This window comes from Danio rerio, chromosome 18 (genome assembly GCF_052040795.2).
Source record: "Danio rerio strain M-AB ecotype USA chromosome 18, GRCz13ab, whole genome shotgun sequence".
NCBI lineage: Eukaryota > Metazoa > Chordata > Actinopteri > Cypriniformes > Danionidae > Danio > Danio rerio.
This window is the reverse complement of record NC_141038.1, coordinates 50,733,799-50,747,447: the sequence shown is the minus strand read 5'-3', so window position 1 is coordinate 50,747,447 and position 13,649 is coordinate 50,733,799. Positions and strand designations below refer to the sequence as shown.

General features: G+C 36.1%; 1 long non-coding RNA gene across 14 annotated transcripts in view; it reads right to left on the bottom strand.

Moving 5' to 3' along the window:
• Positions 1–13,649, bottom strand: part of LOC137488231 (uncharacterized) — a 235,286-nt gene that overhangs the window by 214,976 nt on the left and 6,661 nt on the right. For 3 of the 14 annotated variants that reach the window (XR_015515391.1, XR_015515388.1, XR_015515393.1), the window contains exon 3: positions 5,603–5,739. The exons of the other annotated variants lie outside the window; for them this stretch is intronic. This is a non-coding gene — a long non-coding RNA (uncharacterized LOC137488231). The remainder of the gene's footprint in view (positions 1–5,602; positions 5,740–13,649) is intronic. 14 annotated transcript variants of the gene reach the window in all.

The window sequence follows — 13,649 nt, the reverse complement described above, 5'->3', positions numbered from 1 at the left end:
CCACTACGCTCCTCTTTTCTTTTCTAATATATTATCAAAACATAGAAACAGAAATGAATAACAACCAATGTACAAGCATGGAATAGATAACGTCATGGCACACAACTTTCAGTAGTGTAAACTAACAACTTACAACAGGCTATATACACAGCTAGTGCTTTTCAGCCAACAATAAACTTGAGTATTTTCAGTTTCTTAGGGTTCTGTTTACAGCACTGATGTTGTAATGTAATTAAAACGCAATCAGTTAAACAGACTTAAAGGTGCAGTATGTAAGTTTGACACCCAGTGGTTGGACTAGGTATTGCGCTCCTGGTTCAAAACACATGCAAGCACAGGTTGCCAGATTGATGACACCAATAGGAGTGTGTCTGACTGCAGAGGCTAAAGGCTGATTTAAGTCGTGTTGTAAATAAAAGCAATGCCACATGATAGAACAAAAAGTTTTTGTCCTAACCAGCACCTGAAATTTGACAAACGGTTTCTATTTCTTGCAGCGGAACAACAGAAAACTGACAATTATCACCTCAGGTGGACCTCATGTGCTTTATTCAGTGTTAAATGCTAATAATGTGAGTTTGAAGGCCATTTTACATGACATTTATTGCCTTAGATCTTGCAAATAAAATAAACCATTTGAGATTGAACTTTAGAATTGTGACTCAGTTCAAGACGAGAAATATCAGTGACTCAGCATTATTCAATTCAATTCATCTTTATTCGTATAGCTTCACATAGAAGATTATAGTGAATTGAAACAGTGTAGTTTAGTCTTCAGAATAGAGGTTCAGTTTGAGTTTAGATTAGTTCAGTTCAGTGAGGTTTAATATTCACTGCTGAGAGTTCAAACGCTCTACAAGTCCCGAAATATTAGTCCTCCATGGTATTGGTAACTTCTGATTTTGCGATATTTTATTTTTCTGCAATAAATATTGCGATGAATACAGTTTTAGAAGATAGTATGAATAGCTCTATTTGAAAGTTTTCTGGGCAGTCTAACAGTATTCAGAAATGCTTTTCTTACTTTGTTTAAATTCGTTTCTGGTCCGAATGTCAAAAAAAATTCTTACACCATGTAAAAAATATTGTTTAGTTTTCACCGTCAGAAGAAATGGGTGAAAATTTAAAGTTTTTTTTTTGCTTGTTTAAAGGAAAGAGAGGAAATAAAGAGACTAAGCTGAAGGAATATGAATGAAAGAATGAATGATTGTGTGTTACATACATACATGTTAGTAGTGTAATTTTAAATTGAGCAAACCTGGACCGATATATTTACTAAAACAAAATATAAAAATAAACATACAATAAAAAATCTTTTATATCTTTTATTTATGTTTTGTTTCTAATATTTAAATAAATAAAACATTTGTATTGCTTTCTTTAGTACATCAGTGTTATAATAAAATAATAATATTACATAATAATGATAATAATAATAATAATAATAATAATGTTTTGTTTAGTACGTTAAAGTAATCTAAAATAAAATAAAATAAAATAAAATAAAATTAGCAATGCTTTATTTGGTGCATTTAAGTGTTGTAATTATTATCATTATTATTATAGGTGAAAATTAAAAGTTTTTTTTGCCTGTTTTAAGAAACCTATCTGCCAGTGGGGTAAGCAAAATAATCTTGTTTTCATTTTGAAATGTAGATATTTGGACTAGAAACAAGACACAGATTCTAAGTAGGATTTTTTTTTTTTTTTTTTGCATAAATCATATAAATTCCACATAAATACAGTGATTAAATACAACATTGCATATCTTTGCGATGTGACTACTGCGAATACGCACATTGCGATATTGATGCTGAAGGGTATATTGTGCAGCCCTAATGTACATTAATAATGTTACAGATTTAGTATAAATTAGATTATAAACTATTTCATTGGAGTTCTGATTGGCTGTATTTAAATTTCTGTAGTGATTCATCTGGTGTAAACAGCCAAATTGCTTATCACTGCAAATCTCGTCACATAGGACACAGAGTTACAATGTAACCTGCTCACCTAATGTTTACATTCGTAATATTTATAATATTTTGTATTTAATCACCACTAGGTCTACTTGTATTAACCTTTACTATGTGTTTGTATATATATGCTAAATAACTATTAATAACTATTAAATTATTGGCCAATTCATAGCTATATCATACTCTACATTGAAAAAAAAAACATTAAAAAGCATGAAGGTCTACTCTATAACATAAAGCCCACACCGAATCACAACTTGACACTGTGGCTGACAGACAACTATAATTGCTGTGTACTTGTGCATGTGATAAGTTCAGTGCGTATAACCTCACACCATACAATTCTTTCCAAATGAATAGATGGTCTATTCTGCCCATTAAACAGACAGCTTGCCTAATCCCACTGTTCTACAGATGCCCTGATGGCTCGTTTCCAGACTCACCCAGGACAAGCCCTGACACCAGCGCCGGCTCCCATCCAGCTGCTGCCAAAGGGCTGTCAGTAACCGCTCAAAGGGGAACCAACATTACTTACATCTCGCTCCCATTGATAGAAGGATGTATTGCATATCCATAAAGGCCCTGAATCTTGTGCACACGCCACGCCTGATATGTGAAAGAACAAGAATAAGCCCCACCATTCAATTTGACCAAGTTGCAAAAGAACCACATATGTAGAAACAACTGCAACAGTGGCTGGCCGGTCTATAGGATTGACTCATCTTACATTACAGCATGTTTTTGAGGACGTTCAGAGCCTGTGATTCATTTCAGGAGCTTATCTTAGAACAGAACCATCTGGTTTTGCTCAAGGAGTCTGTATAGGAGTGTCAAAATTAATCGTTTCTTCGGTGCATCGCGATGCAGACGCGGACAATTCGGTATCGGTTCAGTAATAATCATAACCGGTTATTACTGACGTCATTTACCTCATATGCGCTCTGTCGCGAGGGAGGCGATCGCGAGTATTTACAGCGCTTTAACTACTTAAAACTCATAAACTGTGCACAATTTCACTGTGTGTGTTTGCTGGATCAGTCTTTCACTGACATATACAACAATAGCCCCTATTTCACTAAGATCGAGAGAATGAAAGTACTACTGAAAGACTACTCCATTTCTCTCTCTCTCTCACACGCGCTCTGTCTCTGTCTCTGTCTCTCTCTCTCTCTCTCTCTCTCACACACACACACACACAGTGGCCCATTTGACCTCCTGGCGTGGCTTTTCTTCTCTTATCGGCTGTTTTACAGCGTTACTTTTGCATCCAGAAACGAGCGCGTGTCTGCAGAGTTTTCTCCACCGTGTCTATCATACATCAGCTGTGAGATCGCCGCTGCCGCCTGCCGCTTATCAGCATCACTCATCTGTGAAGAGCCCAGCACGCAAGAGCCAATCGCAACCGTTTTTGTTGAGGGTGTGACCAATCAAAGAGGTGTAAGAGAACTAGACAAGGATCAGAAATTGAGCTGGATGTTTATATTTGTTTATATTATTTGCTTAATGTTCGTTTTGTTTAAAGTTACAGTTTGTATATCTGACTGTTTGTATTAAACGACAAAATTGTATTACAAATAATATATAAATATAAATATATTCATACATTTTAATACAAGAACTGCTGCTGTGAAGAAAATATAAAACTGTGTATGGAAAGCACCGTCAATGCACTGTGATGCACCGAAATATCGAATTGAACCGAATCAATGGCATGATAATCGTAACCGAACCGAACCGTGAGACTAGAGTAGGTTCACAGCTCTAAGTCTGTACCACAGCAGCTGACCAATATAACTAACTTGTTAGCAAGGTAGCACATATGGTATGCTAAAAAAATACTGAAGTCGTCATAGATTTACAGTACAATAACACTGAGTTTGTATTTATATTTATACTTTGAAAGTAATAAAATGTGTTTAAAAGTAATACAAATTGCATTAACATACACATTTTATCAGTTAGCTTTCTTTGGGAATTGAACCCATAACCTTAGTGTTGTTGGGGCCATCCCATTTGAGCTTCACGAGGGTAAACAGAGTTATGCTTAGCGTTAAGGGTGTTGGGGTTAGGGAGTTGGACTTGTAATTAAAAGGTTGCAGGTTTGATTCGTGGTCCAGGCAGGAATTGAAGATGGGGGTGTGAATGGACCACACTCTCTCCATCTTCAATACCTACCTAAGAACCCCTGTGTATGCTCACTGTGTGTTTGTGTGTGCTCTCTCTGCTCACTCATGTGTGTGTGTGTGCACTTGGATGGGTCAAAAGAAGAGAACCAGTTCGATTATGGGTATCCATACTTGACAATACTCACTTCGCTTCACTTTAAATCATATTTTTACTCATTATGCCAAAAACATTTTATTGGTTCTTTCCATCCAGTCTGACATTAAAACATAGTTTGGCAAATGAATGACTAATATGTATATATGAATTTGTACAATTGGTGGCGCAGTGGGTAGCACGATCGCCTTACAGCAAGAAGGTCACTGTTTCGAGCATCGCCAGGGTCAGTTGCCATTTTTGTGTGGAGTTTGCATGTTCTCCCCGTGTTGGTGTGGGTTTCCTCCGGGTGCTCCGGTTTCCCCCACAGTCCAAAATAATTGCAGTACAAGCTAAATTGTCCGTATTGTATGTGTGTGAGTGTGTATAGATGTTTCCCAGATTTGGGTTGCAGCTGGAAGGGCATATGCTGGATAAAACATATGCTGGATAAGTTGGTGGGTTATTCCGCTGTGGCAACCCCAGATTAATAAAGGGACTAAGTTGAAAAGAAAATGAATTAATTAATTTGTAAATTTTATTTTTATACAAAATTATGTTTTGTTTTTCTTGGGAGTCATAAAGGATCATCATATAAATCGAGGATTTATCATTTTAATAATCTAATGTATCTTTCATTACATTAAATGTACATGTAAATGATTAGTTTTTTTTTCTTTAACATTGTTAGTACCGTTATTTTTTGAGCTACAGGAAGGCTAAGTTTGATGATTTACTTTGGAGGATATATACAAGGTAATGAACTTTGATTTCTTTGGTAATCTAACGCATAACATTATGTTAATGTTAGTGTTATCCCCTACTCTGTGAGCCACAGAAATTCTTATCACAAATCTGTGATTTTTCCATATCCACTGTTATGTACATTAAATCAAATGTAGACAATTTTTCAACCCAGGCTCATTCTGATTATGTAATGCTATATAAATTTCTGCAAAGCATGAAATACATCCCAACAGCTACATTTTTTTTGCAGTTTTTGTTTTTGCAAATCCACCAGAGGCCGCTGTGTATGGTTTTTAAGATCATAAATTTTTCTTGCGAATGCCATTTGCGACTACTCTTCTCACGTAAATCCACTGAGAAGGCCACTGTCGACTGACTGACTGACTGACTGACTGACTGACTGACTGACTGACTGACCGACCGATCCCACCCACCTTCTTTCCTAAACCCAACCAATAGTGTTTAAAAAAAGCATCAATTGAATTGCCCACCGCCTTCCATAAACCCAATCCAGCCCTCGTGGCAGCCTGATATTTACCAAGTTTTTAGATTTCACTACATTCTCACCCTGTTATTTACTTGTTTGTTTTACTTTTTGGCTTCTGTTTTTGTCTTACCTGCTTTCTGAAAATATTTTTCACCCCATCATCTTGGTCAACTCCTCTCTGCGTCTCAAATCCTCTGATGTACATGGCAAGCTACTGGACAAACTGGGAACAGCGGGAAAGCCGTACATACGGAGGTAAGCGGTCAGCTGGTAAGTGCAAAAAGGAAAGGTGTCAGGAAGATATACATACCTCTGGCTAATTAATTTGCAATCTCTAGAAATGTATACAGGGCTACGTTTTCAGAATGAGCCTGTATTGCAATTGTATCAATTCTAACCTTCCATCAGAATAAAACCCACAGCCATGATGTTAGTGTGATACTCTGATGTTTAAAGGGACATGTCTTCATTTTGAGTTACATTTTTTTTAATGTTAGAAAAATGTTAAAGACCTGTAACCACTGACTTCCTTAGTAGGAATAAAAATACTATAGAAGTCAAAGGTTACAGTGTTCCAACATTGTTCAAAATGACTTCTTTTGCCTTTAACAACAACAACAAAAAAAACGCAAACAGGTTTGTGACAAGTGAAGGGCGAGTAAAGGATGACAGAATATGTTTGGGGTTAACTATACCTTTAAGCTATAGTTAGGGAAATCACAGTTTTAAGATTTTACTTAGCCAAAATGTCAAAAATGTAACATTTTAATAAATGTACACACTTTATCAAATATTGTTAGTGTTACCCTAATGATTTACTATACTACAGCTCTACACAGGAAGCTGATCTAACTGAAACTATCAAATCGGCTTATCGTACTCTTGTATGTGATGCAAATGCATGTAAAAGCTGATATTTTGAAATAAGTCTGTAATGGTTTTGCCAGAAGATGCCAAATGCTCCAAGAAAGCCAATCGCTAATTAAGGATTTTATGAAGTAATAGAGGATCAGTGGTATCTTATTCATGGAAAACACCAGGGAGAAACCAAATACCAGAGAGCGTGCAAAAGAAACTGCACCTGCAAAAGACTCACAGCAAACTGCATTAAAGCCACAGTTCACGGACACACCTGTGTCATGCACTTGGCCTTGAGCGCACACACACACACACATCCACACCATCCTCCAGGGAAGGGAGCTGTACTGAATGGGTTTATTAGTGCATGTGCAGTCATTTTAGCTTCACTTAAATTGGAGCAGCACTTAACCGTGTGATGAAGCAACACGAGGGCCATTAGCTCACACCGACATTCGCTGGGTGCCGAGTGACATCGCCGGCAGCTGCGATTACCGATGCCTGCCAACACTTCCAGCGCAGGGGATACGCGACTCCGCATGAGCGTGCACCAGTACGGGCCTTCAGGAGGCTGTGTAGACATTACAAGTTTAATTTTACCATTTATCTTCTTTCAGATGGTGCGCATACACATTGCTTTGAAACTGTAGTCATAATTCAACCACAGCCAGGTTTTTTGCGTAATGCAGATAGCAATTTTACAGACTTAGATAACTGCAGTTGAGATGATTAAGAGGGCATTGTTTATACAGATATAATTCAATTCAGTTTACTCACATAATGCTTTTCACAATATTTATCGTTACAAAAATGTCATTACAATTATATCATTACATTACAGTTAAAATTAAAAATGTTTAGGAATTATCTAAAGGGTTAGCAGTATATATGGGAAACATCCATACACACTCATACACTATGGACAATTTATCCTACTAAATCCACCTATAGCGCATGTGTTTAGACTTGTGGGAGAAACCGGAGCACCTGGAAGAAACCCACGCCAACAAGCGAAGAACATGAAAACTCCACACAGAAATGCCAACTGACCCAGCTGGATATATACATACAGTATATATGTATTTATATACTGTAAAACCCAACAGTCAACTTTATCAAATGAATTGAGTGAAGTTAATTCAAAATTGACAAATTTAATTCTATCATTATCTGTCATTACTTAAACTTAAATTAAGTAAGTTCACAGAACTCATATAGATTAGTTTTTGAAATGAAATGCTTAGCTGCAATCAGTTTCCTCAAACGATTTTAGTTACCTTAACTTTTTGGGTTTTACAGTGTATATTCAGTATACATATATAAAGTGCTCAGCATATATAAGTACACCCCTCACAAATCTATCTTTTAATGTAATATTTTTAATAGGAAGCTATACAATATTATATTAGTGTATATACATTAGTTTAATCAGTACTGAAGCCAAATCTAGGTATTTTCTAACAAAATAACTTACGATAACTGTCCAACAACTAGCACACCCAAATTTATATGTTATAAAAAATATTAAACACAAATATTAAAAAGAGGAACAATCAAGATAAGCAAAAAGATTTGAGAAAAAAATGGTTAAAATTTGTTGCAATATTTGCTTGAATTTGCTTCGATTGTACTTTCAATTTCTAAATATGTTCAGGGACTAAAATATAATTTTATTAAATATATCTGTTTTATAAATCTATTTTGTTTAAATGCACCAAAAGACATTGCCTATATTGACTAAGAAATGGATAACAATATTAATTTTCAAAGTGGGGTGTACTTAATTATGCTAAGCACAATACATACAAATTAATTAATTTATTTATTTATTTATTTATTTATTTATTTATTTATTAGTAGTAGTAGTAGTAGTAGTAGTAGTAGTAGTAGTAAGCATAAAGAAACAACCTTATCTTCATTACAAACTCTGTGAATGTTTAGGTTTTCCCTCATCAGTGTGGAGTATTACATCAGTGTTAAATGAGTGGGCAACAATCATTTTCGACTTAAGTAAAGAGTGTAGGTCCAAAAAATAGCTTTATATCTAATCAAAATTGACCTGAAAAAAATATATATTTGCGCTGTACCCTAAATGTATACTTCAAGATAAAAAATAATTGTTTAAGGTTTTGAATATCTACTCTTGTGACCCATAATTCATTTTGAATTTGTAAGTTAACCGAAGGGTTAAAAGTAGAATTACTGGAAAAGCAGTTTTAAATAGCTGATTGTCCTGTGAATGCTAAATGCTGCATGCATAAAAGTTATTAGCATTACTACTTTTATATTTAGAAACACTGGATAAATTAAGTTGTAGAAACATTTGAATGTTTCTTGGCCTGTGGTTGTTTCTCAACACTTCAGTGTCGCCCTGTGTGGATCCTCCATCACGCCAAATGAATTACAAGCATGAAGTCCCAGGATGCTCAGTGTAACTCTACCTACGGTCTTTCCCTGAGCACCACTTTTATTGTAAACCATTTCAGCGTTGCGTTGTCTGAATGGTGTGAAAGACTGGCTTGATGAAAAGCAAGTATGTCCTTTAGAGAAGCATTGGGTTTCTTGACTTCTCTTGTTCTGTGTGCAAGTCTGAATGTGTCCGGCGGGCTTTATTAATAAATGGCTAAATCATTTTTAGAATGCACAATGATTGATGGAACTGGGTGTGTATGTGTGTGTGTGTGTGTGTGTGTGTGTGCGCACCCGACCAATAAGACATCTTAAGACATAGCTTGACGGTGCTTACATACACACACACGCATTGTTGTGTGTGATTACCTTGTCGTAGAAGCACTTTCTGCTAATCCGAGATGCTCCGTTCGAGTGTCTGAGTGTGCATGTGTCCTGTCAGCTAGGTTAGCGTTAATGTATTTACATGGGAGTGTGTGTTCGGCACATTTGTGGAATGTGCTGGTCTGCCCGGTTGAGCATCGAAACCGGCGTGCAAGTATCGCCCTTCAACATAGAATGAATCCAAAAGGCCTCAGAGAGTGCATACCAGTCAAGCCTAGCATTTCCTTTTCCACACATTCAGTTTATTTAGAAAAACATGTTCAAAACCTCACTTTCTGCTCCGCCTGCAGCTGTCAAGAGAGAGAGAGAGAGAGAGAGAGAGAGAGAGAGAGAGAGATGGAAGGCCTGCTGAAGTGCAAGAATTTTAAGCAGAGGTCATGAAAGGTCAGACACTGTATTTGACACAGCAGTGTAGCTCAAGCACGGGCAGGTTGTCACTGCAGGCCCGTCCTAATTACCCTGCAGCAGTAAAAAAAAATGACAACTTAATTTTCAGTTTTCACTTGTAATTTCAAGACAGGCCCACACAGACAGGAACTGAACTGGAGACGACATCACTGATTTCTGACTGCTCACAGGTTTTTTTGTTTTTATTTGCTGTTAGATGTGGATAATACTGAAAAAAATTATTCAAAGATGATTCCTTGGATTTAAATTTTTTTTATGTTAAGTGGTTGTAAACAATTTATTTGGGCTGAATTTAAACAAAGATATTAAGTTGAACATTACTCAACTTAATTTGTTTGTTTAAATTCAGCCCAAATAAATTGTTTACAACCACTTAACATAAAAAAAAAATGTAACACAAATAAATTGTTTGCAACAGTTCTGCATGCAACACTTTTTTCAGTGACAAAATTTTAATTTTCAGCCATCAATTTGTAGATTTTTGGTTCATTCGCAGCTGATTTGCTTTGTTTAGGGACAGTGGAGCTGCTCTTCATCCTTCAACGTTGACATTCATTTTAAACCGAGCTGAATGATTTTTTTAAAAATAACTACAACTACACCAGTATGCTATCACAATTGTTGTTTTACTAGCTTTATACACTAAATATATTTCTGGTAATCCGCTTGTTAAGTGGTGACGTGTTGGTGACGTATGTAATACTGTTTCCGGGTCCAAGCCACTATTCATTTGAGTTGAGAAATCATTCGTTTATGATCACTTTTTTATTCCTATCACACATTAAAGTTAATTTTACATAAAGTCACAGTGTACGCAACAATCTCTGGGCTTGCTGCATAACAAATACCATAATTTTTACAGTTGATGAATCACTTTCTAGCCATTGGATATTAGGCATGGACATATATATTGCGTTTGTGATTTTCGAAAGCATTAAATCGCTGTGTAAACGTTTATTATTACCATTTCATGATTCTCCCCATTCAGTTGAATAGAGTGCTTGGACGCGGAAGCCGCTTTGCGTGACGTCACACTTAACAAGCGGATAGAACTTGGTGACAGCCGGGATTGAATCCATATGTGGATGCTTATTAAAACATTTTAAAAGTGCCAAAGCATATTCAGAGTCAGGAAAACAGGCATTAAATCAAAAATATAATAATCAGTCCAACCAAACAAATGGGCAAAAATATACACGTGGCATGGCAAACAATATTATATGGACAGAACTGGGAACACTTTGCAAAGAGCATTTGAGATGGCCAGTTTAATATGGCCGTCAAACAGGAAGTGTGCTTAAATGCAGCAGATGGAGCGCTGACAGTCTGTACTCACTTGAGAGCGCCCTCTGCTGGTGTGGAATTACAGTTCCACCATCATGAAATAGTATAATTTATAGTATATTTATAAGTCTATATTCTTAAGTCTTATTTATAAATATTTATATTTAAAAATACTGCTCCTGTTGCTGTATGTGATTAAACAAAACCAGTACAACACCTAGGTTTTGTAAGTCTTGACTGTTGGTCAAAAGATTGCAGGAGACTGGTCTGCAGTGAACAAATAACTGAAAGTATGGTGTGTCTTGAAAACATTCATTCATTTTCTTTTCCACTTAGTCCCTTTATTAATCTGGGGTCGCCACAGCGGAATGAACCACCAACTTATCCAGCACGTTTTTACGCAGCAAATGCCCTTCCAGCCGCAACCCATCTCTGGGAAACATCCACAAACACATTGAAACACACACACTCATACACTACGCACAATTTAGCCTACCCAATTCACCTGTACCGCATGTCTTTGGACTGTGGGGGAAACCGGAGCACCCGGAGGAAACCCACGCGAACGCAGGGAGAACATGCAAACTCCACACAGAAACACCAACTGAACCAAAGACCCAGCGAAGTTCTTGCTGTGAGGCGACAGCACTACCTACTGCGCCACTGCATCGCCATCTGAAATAATCAAATATCTAAATATGATCTAAAGATCTGTCTTTAATTATAAACACTGTGTAAATTTAATGATCACTTAAAATTGGAGTCAGATCAAACTCAGAGCAAGCACTAAATTAGAAACAAATTGCAATAAATGAAATTAATTATATAGAAGACTAACATGCATTTAATTGCCACACAATCACTGGATTCTGTCATTGGGCCAATGGGTGGACAGTTAATTCATATTGTATTTATTTATTTGTTTGTCTGTTCATTTTTTCTTTGATTTTAGTTAGAAAAATGTAATCATCATTTTATATATTTACTTTTTTTCATTCATTTGAAAACATATCGAATTAAAATACAGTTGCTGGTTGTTAATTTGAATATATTTTCATTTAATCACTATATTAATGGATGGAACCTGCTCCTAAATATAAAAACCAATGTTATATGATATAAAAGTCCTGATTGGTCATTTCCAGCAACATAAAACAGATTACAGAGTTTAGTAACAATAGTTTAATGTGCAATACCTTATATAAATGAAAACCTATTCATCTGTTTACAATTCTGCCATAATATAGACACAGATTAATGGTGCACAATTTGCCCAAATGTCTAACTAGAAATCTACACAAGCAAAAATCTGCAGACTTCTACAACCATTGTACAATCTACTAGTTAGTTATGTAATTGTGCGTGAATTATTATTTTTAGATTAATTTTAGTACCAATAAATATGCAAATATTTATATGATTTATGTACAATACAGTTTGAAGGTAATATATTGTATTTTAAATAGATATATTGTATAAGAGACTTTCTTTGTTTACCACACAAGTGGTTTCAATACTATTTGCATTGAAACCTTAAACAAAAGTTTAAAAATATATTTAATTCAACATTATTTAATATGTTAAAAGGATAGCTCACCCAAAACTTAAAATTCCCTCATAATTTATTCATTTTTCACTTATTTAAAAGCATAAAAGCAGATATATTTTGAAGAAGTCCAAAAACATGTAACCATTAACATCTATATTGTTTGCATTTCTGTGCAGAAAGAGCCAACAAATGTCTGCAGATTCTGTCTGGCCCTGGCTATGTCTGTATTTCAATTGCATTGTGCACTTGCATGTTAGGATGCACTAATTAATTACTATAGTCTTACCTAGAACCATTGACTAATTTTGATTCATACAGTACTTGAATGAACAGACGAAACAATGTGTTCTGACAGGTGAACTGAAAGAGGTGAAAAGTGAAAACAATTAGCTGATGGAATGCACTGTGAATGATACTTGGCTTCGTTTCCTGTGGAACTGGATCCTAAGGCGTTTTTAGCCTTGTCCCCTACGGCTCAATGAAACAACACCCATTTCTTGCAACAATGTTTGTTTACCTGTCTCCAAGCAACCGCAGCATGTTTCCGTGTATAGTTAACATTTCGGCATTTTGTGGCTTCTTTGTTTTCTTTCCTCACCTCAGTTATTAGCTGTCCCGTGTTCTCACCTGACAAGCGAAGTAAATTAACTATCATTTCTAATTATTTATGGCCAAATAACGCCGAGGTATGAGACAGCCAGACATTACATCTTCGCCTATGACATCACGCTCTTTATTCCCACCTGGACCAACACTTTGAAGCGGCAGTGTTTAGACTGGTCTCTAATAAGAGCGACCATCCTCTTCCTAGTGTGCCCATGCATCGCATTAACACATCACATCAAAATAACAGTGTTCAAAAGGCTTTGCGCAACCTTCCTGATCAGCACGTTGTCAATTATTAGCTCCGTTCGGCTATAAATGTCAGATTGTAATGATTATGAGCGTTCCTCAAGTAACGACACGCAGTTTTGAAGATTCGTTTGGCGTTAGGTGTGGTCACCGAATGGAAACACAGATGAAGAATCTTTATCATTTTCTGTCAACTGAGATTTAGTCGGAAGATTGGAAAGAATAAAGCGGGATTACGGCGAAGAGCAATCCATCCAGAAACAAAAGATCAGAGCGAAGTGGATGTAAGTAGTGAAGTGGCGTTCAGACAGGTCATGTTCCTGATCAACAATAGGAGTGGAATTTATGAACACTGGGGTCATTTTTTATTTATTTATGACTGCACAATCTCACATTCATGATAAGGGATGCTTAAAAATAGTGGGATAAAAGA